Genomic DNA, 8,727 nt, shown 5'->3' with positions numbered 1-8,727 from the left:
TTCTGTCAGATAATCACATGGTCTCAGAGCACATAAACTGCCCACATCATGGTCATTCTATTTTTTCACTTAGGCATTGCTAATTCTACCCTTCCTACTCAACCATTATGTGACATAAGGAATGACTTTGAGGGGCATATGTGATTATAAACATCAATGTTATCTCATTCTCACAACTTTTCAAGGCGTTCAAATTAGAAGCAGGGTAAGTTATTATCCTCTTACTATTCTTTCATTTTTATGCAAGTAGAAAAAATAACCTATTTTGCAGCTGAATAATATTTTCAGGTTATAAGATGGTGAAAGGGATAGAGCTCTAGGCCTGGAAACAGGAAGACCTAAATTGAAACTGGCCTCAGAAACTTAACAGTTGTGTGGCCCTATGCAAGTCACTTAACCCTGTTTACTTCAATTTCCTTGTCTGTAAAAGGAGCTATGGAAGGAAATGACAAACCAATATAAGATTTTCACCTGTAATATGTTATGGAAGGAGGGTATGTCTGTTCCTTAAAGATAGCAACTTTCATATTATTTGTAATTATAACCACCAAGTCACACCTTACCAAGTATTTGGTAGATGCTAATTTTTTGAAGAGGGCACATAGTTTCTACCTATGTAATATTCATTGAACACTAGTCTAGGTTCTTAAGAATAATCCTTCCCTAACTTCTTATAGTAATGATCTTAACCTTGATCCTGGCTCTTCTGGTTAATTTTTAGCAAGTCTGGACCTTAGTTTATTCCCTTATAAAATGAGAAAGTTGCCCTAAATGATCTCTAAGTTTCTTTCCAATACTAAAGCATATGAATTACACCCTGAAAATATAGACTATATTTGGAGGTGCCTAAAGGTGCTTGACTCTAGTATCCTAAGAGACTTAAGATATCCTCTAAAGTCACTTAAGAGTAGTTTTATACTATATGGAGAGCTCAGAGACATCAGAGATCATCTAATCTATTTCCTTCACCCTATAAATAAGGTGTATGATGTTATACGACATCACGTCCAGCCACTCTGAGGCTGGCTGACAGTTTGTGGCTATGAAGTCCGTTTTCATCACCATGGGCACCACCAGTTTTGATGAGTTCATAACCTGCATGTCTTCCAGGGCTACCCTCCAGATACTCAGGAGACTTGGTTATCACAAACTTGTTCTACAGATTGGAAAAGGCACAGTGGTACCATACTCCTTCGCTTCGACATCTTTTTCTGTCATTGTTTACAAGTTCAAGAATTCCTTGAAAGAAGACATGAAGAGATCAGATCTTATCATTAGCCATGCAGGTGCAGGGAGCTACTTGGAGGCCCTGGAAGAGAGAAAGCCCTTGGTGGTGTTTGTAAATGAAAAGCTGATGGACAATCACCAGTTAGAGATGGCCAGACAGCTGCACAAAGAAGGGAATCTTTTCTATTGCACATGTAGCACCCTTCTCGAGCTCTTACAATCAATGTAACCTCTTCCTCCTGGCCAGTCAGTGACATTCTCTGAATTTTTGGATAAAGTTGTGGGATTTAAAAAATGAATTCCAGTCTGTCAGTCTCAACCTTTTTGCCACACTCATTTGAAAACATAGAGATACACACATAAACAAGCCTTCCTAGGCAATGCAATGAGATCCAATCTTCTCTTTAGTGTGTTTTTGTAGTATGATCTCTCCTTAATAAATTTTTCACATCTCAAAAAAAATAAAATAAAATGAATAGATAGAGGTCATCTAGTATAATTCTCTCATTTTAAACATGAAAAAACTGAGGTGCAGATAAGCTAAGTCACTGCTTTAGGTGGCACAGTTGTTAAGTAGCTTTCAGAATAGGAATTAAACCCTAAGCCTATGTATTTCATGTATATCTGCTTATTTTGAATTCTTTAATAGACTTGACAAGTTTTTTTCCACCTCTCCATCAAAGAGTATTTATAAAACACTCATTACCTAACAGACACTGAACTAGATGCTACAGATGCAAAGGCAAAAGCAAGTCTTTGCCCAAAATGGGATTACATGAAGGGTTGGGGTGTACAAAGGAAGTTTGTGTTGATATGTGTTGGGGGGAGTGATTAGATTGGAATAATATGCCACTTACAAAATAAACAAATGTAAAAATAATGGAGTGCTTTTTGCAAGGGAGGGAGACTAACAACTGGAAGAATCATAAAGGGCATCTTGAAGGAGGTGATACTTGAACTGAACATTGATTGGAGGGACAGGTTCCAAGAAATAAAGAGGAGGGACAGAGTTGCAAGTGTGGGGAGAAAGTCTGGGCATATAAGGTCCATAAGAAGAAATAGGGTGAACATTTAATCCATTAACATCATTTAGGACTAATGAATCAGATTTTCCAAGTACGTAGGCATTTGCAGCAATTGGGAGATATAATTATTATTTTATTGGGAGGAGCTTCTGGAAACAAGAGTAAGAGACATGAGAAGACTTGGGAAAGGTTTCTTTGGAGCCTGGAGATGCTGTTTTTGCCAGTGTTTCTACATCAATAGTGTTTAGGAGAGTGTTATATGCACTTTATATCTCTTTTGTTATTGTTGGAAAGGAGTCTGGACCTATGATTTCAAGGGTTTTGTTTGTTTTTTGTTTAGTTTTATTTTTGTTTGGGGGGGTGTGTCTTAATTAGGCGTGGTGACTCTTGGTGACACCAGTGGGGTTTCCTTGGTAAAGATACCAGAGTGTTTTCACATTTTCTTCTCTAGTTTATTTTAGCCAAAGGAAATTCGCTCTATTGATATAGGTCATTACCTGCTTTACAATTTATTGTCTTAGGGAATTGCATGGGGCACTGAAGGTTGAGTTATCCAGGGTCACACCAATAGTAAAAGTGAGAAATGAGATTTCAATGTCAGTCAAGCTGACTTCAAGGCTTAAGTGCAGGCCTTCCCCAATCCAAGATAGCTTCTACATGCGTTATAGACAGTTGTATATACTCTGTGTACATATACTCTGTATGTATACATTTATAAACTCCTTAAAGATTTACTTTTTTACTCTATTTGTTGTCTTTCATTTATAGTGCTTAGCATAGTGCCTGGCACATTGTAATTGCCCACTTACAATGATAATTTACAATAATAAAATGATAATAATTATAATTACTAAAGCAACTCTTAGTGACAAAGAACTTAATTTCCTAAAAGTGGTATTCATTTTGACAAAAAAGAGGCAGCACACCCATTTTAAGATACCCCCTCTCTCCCACACAATGAAACACATCAGTGCTTGTAAAAATAAATGTATTTGTAAGGAATATGTATTAAATAGACAGCAAAGAAGATTGTAATCTCAAATTTGCTACTGAGTTGCTTTTTGACCTTAGAGCAGTCATTTAAATTCTCAATGCCTACACTTCCAATCTTCTTACACCTTAGTGCCTGGATTTCTTTCCTTCCTCATCCCAGCCTTTTTGTTAGTCTTTCTGACTTAACTCTCCCCTCTCCAATCTATCCCCAAGTCAACTGCCAAACTGATCTCCCTAAAATGTAAATCTGATCACATCACCTCTTCTATTCAATCAGGCAATTAGTCAGTAAACATATACTATGTGCTAGGCATTGTGCTAAGTGCAGGATATGTAAATACAAATACAAGAAAGAAAGACAGTCCCTACATTCAATGAGCTATAATTTAATGGAGGAAGACAACACACAAAAGGAAACTGAAAAGAGAGGGTGGGGAAGAAGGTAACAGGTGGAAGAAGATAACATGATGGAGAAATCCAAAAAGTACAATCCTGTGAGAAAGAAGAGACTGCTTCACTGAGGCCTTGCTCCTTAAATGGAGATTTTGGAGTTCCTAGATCATTCCTCCAAATCTTAGGATCCAAAGGGATTGATGAGGTATGGAAACCAAGGCAGTTCGGATTTTCCAGGATGACGAGATTTTTCAACAATGAGCTTCATGGGGCATGATATTATGATAGAGCAGTTCAAGAAAATCAGAAAGAATGCAGCAAGGTGATCAATAATGAGATGACTGGCCTGTACCCCCTTCTTCAATGGAGATTTTAGAGTTCACAACTCTGCCCTTCAAATAATAGGCACTGATAAGGTGTGAATACAGAGGCTGATTGAATCTTTCAGGATAATGGGATTTCCCAGTGTGGTTCCTGGGGAATAATGGAGGTAGCATGGAGAAATCTAAAGTTCCAAAGAGTATATAATTAGATGGGAAATGAAGGAATCAACTCCAGTGCCTCCCTATCACCCGCAGGATGCAATATGATAATCCTCTGTGCATCCAAAGTCCCTCTTACCTTTCTAGTCTTTTTCTACCTTAGTGATGCATCCTCATACTCTATGACTGATTGACACTAACCACTTTACTGTTCCTCTCACAAGATATTCCTTTTCCCATTTCAAAGGCTTTTCACTAACTATAGCCTTTGCCTGCAATTCTTTTAATCTTCATCTCCAATTCCTAGCTTACCAGGCTTCCTTCAAGTCTCAGCTAAAGAGCAACCTTCCATAAGAAGACTTTGCTAGTCCTCCTTAGTGTCTTCCCTAGTGCCTTTCCTCTAATATAATTTCCAACTTATCCCATATATATCCTGTTTATACATAGCTCGTTGAATGTTGCCTCCCCCATTACACTATGAGCTCTTTGAGAGCAGGAACTGTTGTATCATTGGGAGTACAGCAGGTCCTTTCTTTGTGTCCTCAGGACTTACCACAGCACCTGAAAAATGGTAGGTGTTAAATAAATCCTAGTTTATTAAATGGCAATTCCTCCTTTATAAAATAGAACAAAAATCCTTAGCACTTACCTGCAAAGACAAGTGAAGAGGTGTACATTCATGTTTATGAAACACTTTGTGTCCTGATGTCTGAGGTGTTATATAAACAAGGACCAAGGATTATTACTACTGTTCTTAAGGCTCTATGATTTTCCAACTAAGAAAAGAAAAACATACAAAACTGAAATGTCCTGTAATTCACACACTGGCAAATATAGGTTGCAGCACATATGGTGTGAAGATTACCCATTGTGGAAGGCTTTACAACTGTTATAAGGTGAAACACAGGAGTCAAATATTGTATGCTGTGTAAAAAAAGGATTTCATACAGCCAGCAGGAACTTGTGATGTCAAAGGGATACTGGGAAGCTTCTGGGTCTAAATGAGGGAGAGGGTAAAAAAAGTAACATCAAACAAATGTTATTATACCCAACATAGAAGTGGTTCTTCCTCAGTAACATCACTTCTCTACCCTCCCCCAAAATGTTATAGAAGGCAAACAGTGTTTGGATTGTAATTGCTGTACTAGTTAAGAGCATTTGTGGTGCTTATTTGTTTTACATATATTATGTGCCAAGATAACCACAAGATGCAACAGAAGCAGAAACAGAAAGACATTGTTTAGCCCACTAAACACAGAAACAAAAGCAAAGGAGAGAGTGGCTCTGGGAAAGTGACTTGAGCATTAAACAAATAAGAACCCAGAGGTACTTAGCCTGGATGACTCATTCTCCTAACTTCCATACATAAAAGCCATCTAAGCACAGCCTGGAATAGAATATGTTAAGCTCTGGACTCTCACTACTTACTTCTATTTAGAAAATGGGTTATTTTAAGAATCATTGATCATGCTAGAAGCTACTAAGACAAATAAAACAAAATGAACATAGAAAAAAAGGAGGGAAGTGACACACAAATGTGGTCATTCAAATACACTTACACCCAAAGGGGAAGGTTTAGCACATATTCTCTAGGGACTCCATAATCTTTTGTTCATTCAGTTTCATAAAGTGACTAGACTTTGACAGGTACTGCCTTAAATAGTGAATACACTTTGTCAGGCATTACTTTAAATAGCTTGACAACAGATGTATTACAATTATGAACCCTTGTTTGCCTTCTCTACACAATGTTCTCTCAAGGCTTCCTATGTACCCAATATTTATGTGGGTCAGTTGAACATTGAACTTTGTCTTCTTGTTGAATAAGGAAATGGGGTAAAAAGTTTTTGCATTTTTATATGTTTAATGCTATGAATGGAATCTTTCACTGAAGATGGTGAATTTCATGATTTACAAATGGTATAATGGTAAACCTGCAAAATTTTAGAAAAAATAATCAAAATATTTTTAAAATTTATTTCAACCACTTCTGGCTTCTTGCCCAAGAACCTCATGACCCTCGATGTTCCCTGTGTACTAACTATGCTTCTAGCCTGGATCTTGCAACCAAAATCTAGGGAAGCAACTTTTGAGATACAACCGAGAAACTTCCTCTGCAGGTTCTTTAGTTTCCACCTCCTTGGCAGTCACTGAAAATGAGGGAAAAATAATTATCCTACCAAAGTCCTTGGAATTGTCAAAAGATTCAGAAGAAGAACAAAAAGAGGAAGATGGTATTACTGATGGAATGATATTAAAGAAAACCTGTTAACATCTGTCTTACTGCTATACCCTAAGGATCACAGGACTTTTCCATATGGTACGGAGCCAAAATCTCATGTGTTATATATATTAGAATGGGGGCTCCATAAGAGTATAGACTATCTTTCTTCTCCTTTTATATTCCCAGTGTGTAGCATAGTTTTTTGCACATAGTAAGCACCTGAATGCTTTTTTTCAGTTTTTCTTTAATTCCATCAAAGGGATAAGATTATAAAAAACAAAATAAGGAAGAAGACTTAGAACCAAATAAAAAGGAAATAATTTCTAGATGATTTGGGGGCCTAGAATAATTTTGGTGGCTTTTGGAGAACACACTAAATTTGTACAGAAGAAATTTGAATCCTTGCAAAGAAACATTCTACAAATATTCCAATTAGACTTAAAGAATATCTCACAATTGATTTTACTAGTAGCAATCTGTTAAGGAATTCTATTTTTATCTTTCTGATTATTATTTAGCATCCTTTTTCTGTGGAGGAATAAAATCTTTTGCTTCATATATATAATTTATATTTTTGTTATAGGTCCATTTTTGCTTACCCCTCCCCAACCCTTACTAAGGAATAATACTAGAGTGCAAAAGAAAATTGTCCCTGGAGTAGCCAAAATGAGGGTATAAGTCAACAAATGTGAGAATGGGAAGGCTCTTCTTCTATTGAGAACTCAGCTTCTCCGAGATGAATCCGGATAAACCTGGATCTCAAATAAAGTTCAAGGGTAGGCACAGGGCCCTTATTCCTACCTATAGGAAACTTTTCATGAAGTTATGTAAAGACTTGGGTGTATAATATTAAAATATACTGTATGATCTAGCTAACCCCTTCTGACCCTGTAGATTCTGGGCAACTTAAGTTTCAGAGTCACCATTTTCTACTGGCAGGATGGAGATGAGAAATACCCACAATACAGGAAAATAGTTTTTATGCCTCTTCCTCTACATTTTTTCTTTTCTTTCATATTCTGCTATTCTCAGGTTCATTCAAAAAGAACTATGCCCTGAAAGCAGTCACAGAAAAAATATCAGGGGGAAAATGTGTTGAGGAAGTTAAAGAGTAGAAGTCAAATTGGCTCAGTATGTATTTTTAAATTTCCCTCTATTCTTATATCTCCTCTTCCCCTCACCCTGCATGAAATTACAGATATATTAGGTAAAAAAAAACCCTATCAACCTCATCCATTCCCTTCCACCAAAGGTAGACTGTTTTTTTGAACTCTTTGATAACAGGGCTTTTTTTTTCTTAATTGTCTTTGTATCCCCAATGCTTAGCACAGTTCCTGAAATAGAGAATGTATTTAATTAAAGCTACTTGGCTGATTATATAAATTAGCTTAATTCATTAATTTAATTTCTAAGTTCTTACTTTTTAAAGGGTTAAAAAATTGTAGTATATGAAATTACATAGAAACTTTACAACAAAGTATTTTTTTTAAAAGTAGTGGCCTAGATTTGTAGAGTTGGTTGAGAAGGTAGCTAGATGATACAGTAGATAGAGCACTGATCTAGAAGTCAGGGTATACTTGAGTTCAAATCAAAACTCAAACATTTATTTGCTGTGTGACTCTGAGCAAGTCACCTCTGTTAACCTCAGTTTCCTCACCCATAAAAAAGAGAAAATAGTAGCAGTTACCTTCCAGGGTTTTTGTGATCAAATGATATCATATTTATAAATCCTTTAGCATGGTACCCAGTATGCAACAGGTGCTTAATAAATGCTTTTTTTCCTTCCTATCTACCTAGGTTATAAAGCAAAGGGTTAAATTGTATTTTAATCTTTTCACTGTTTCATTAGTGTAAGACAAAGTATTAGTTCTAAAAAAGGAGGGGATAATAATCCAAATACTAGGACCATTGAGATGAATAGTAGTATCTACTTTTATTTGGGAATTGTTAAAGCAAAAATTAGAAACTCAAAGTGTATATAATTGTCTTGGTTCACTTTGCCTAATTTGCCAAATTTGGGGAGTTCGATTAGCATTTGCCTTACTCAGAGCCAATTTATTTTTTTGCCAAAGAAAAAAGGAGCCAATATGCAGGAGGCAGTAATTTTAAGAATTTAATTTGACTTTTGCTATACCCAACTGAGCTGTCTCTAATGTCTATTAAGATTCTGAATATGAATATAAGGAAATGTTGAATTAACAAACTATAAAACAATAAATAACAATTCTCAGGGGGAAAATGCTGCTGCTACCATATATTCTTATAGTAATTGATTATATATGTGGATTTCAGGTGTGATTTGACTTTGGAGAATTCTCAAAATCATCTCAGTGCTATGTGCAAAGTAGCATTTCTTATATATTTAGAACTATAATGAAAAATT

At 36.1% G+C, this 8,727-nt stretch overlaps 1 pseudogene; it reads left to right on the top strand.

Annotated features, from left to right (window-relative positions):
• On the top strand, window positions 1-1,697 carry LOC140505779 (UDP-N-acetylglucosamine transferase subunit ALG13 pseudogene; annotated as a pseudogene).
• Window positions 1,698-8,727: the final 7,030 nt, after the last annotated feature.

The sequence above is a fragment of the Notamacropus eugenii genome, chromosome 1, assembly GCF_028372415.1.
Source record: "Notamacropus eugenii isolate mMacEug1 chromosome 1, mMacEug1.pri_v2, whole genome shotgun sequence".
In the NCBI taxonomy this organism is placed as follows: Eukaryota; Metazoa; Chordata; class Mammalia; order Diprotodontia; family Macropodidae; genus Notamacropus; species Notamacropus eugenii.
The sequence above is the reverse complement of the archived record's forward strand: the minus strand, read 5'-3'. Positions and strand labels throughout refer to the sequence as shown.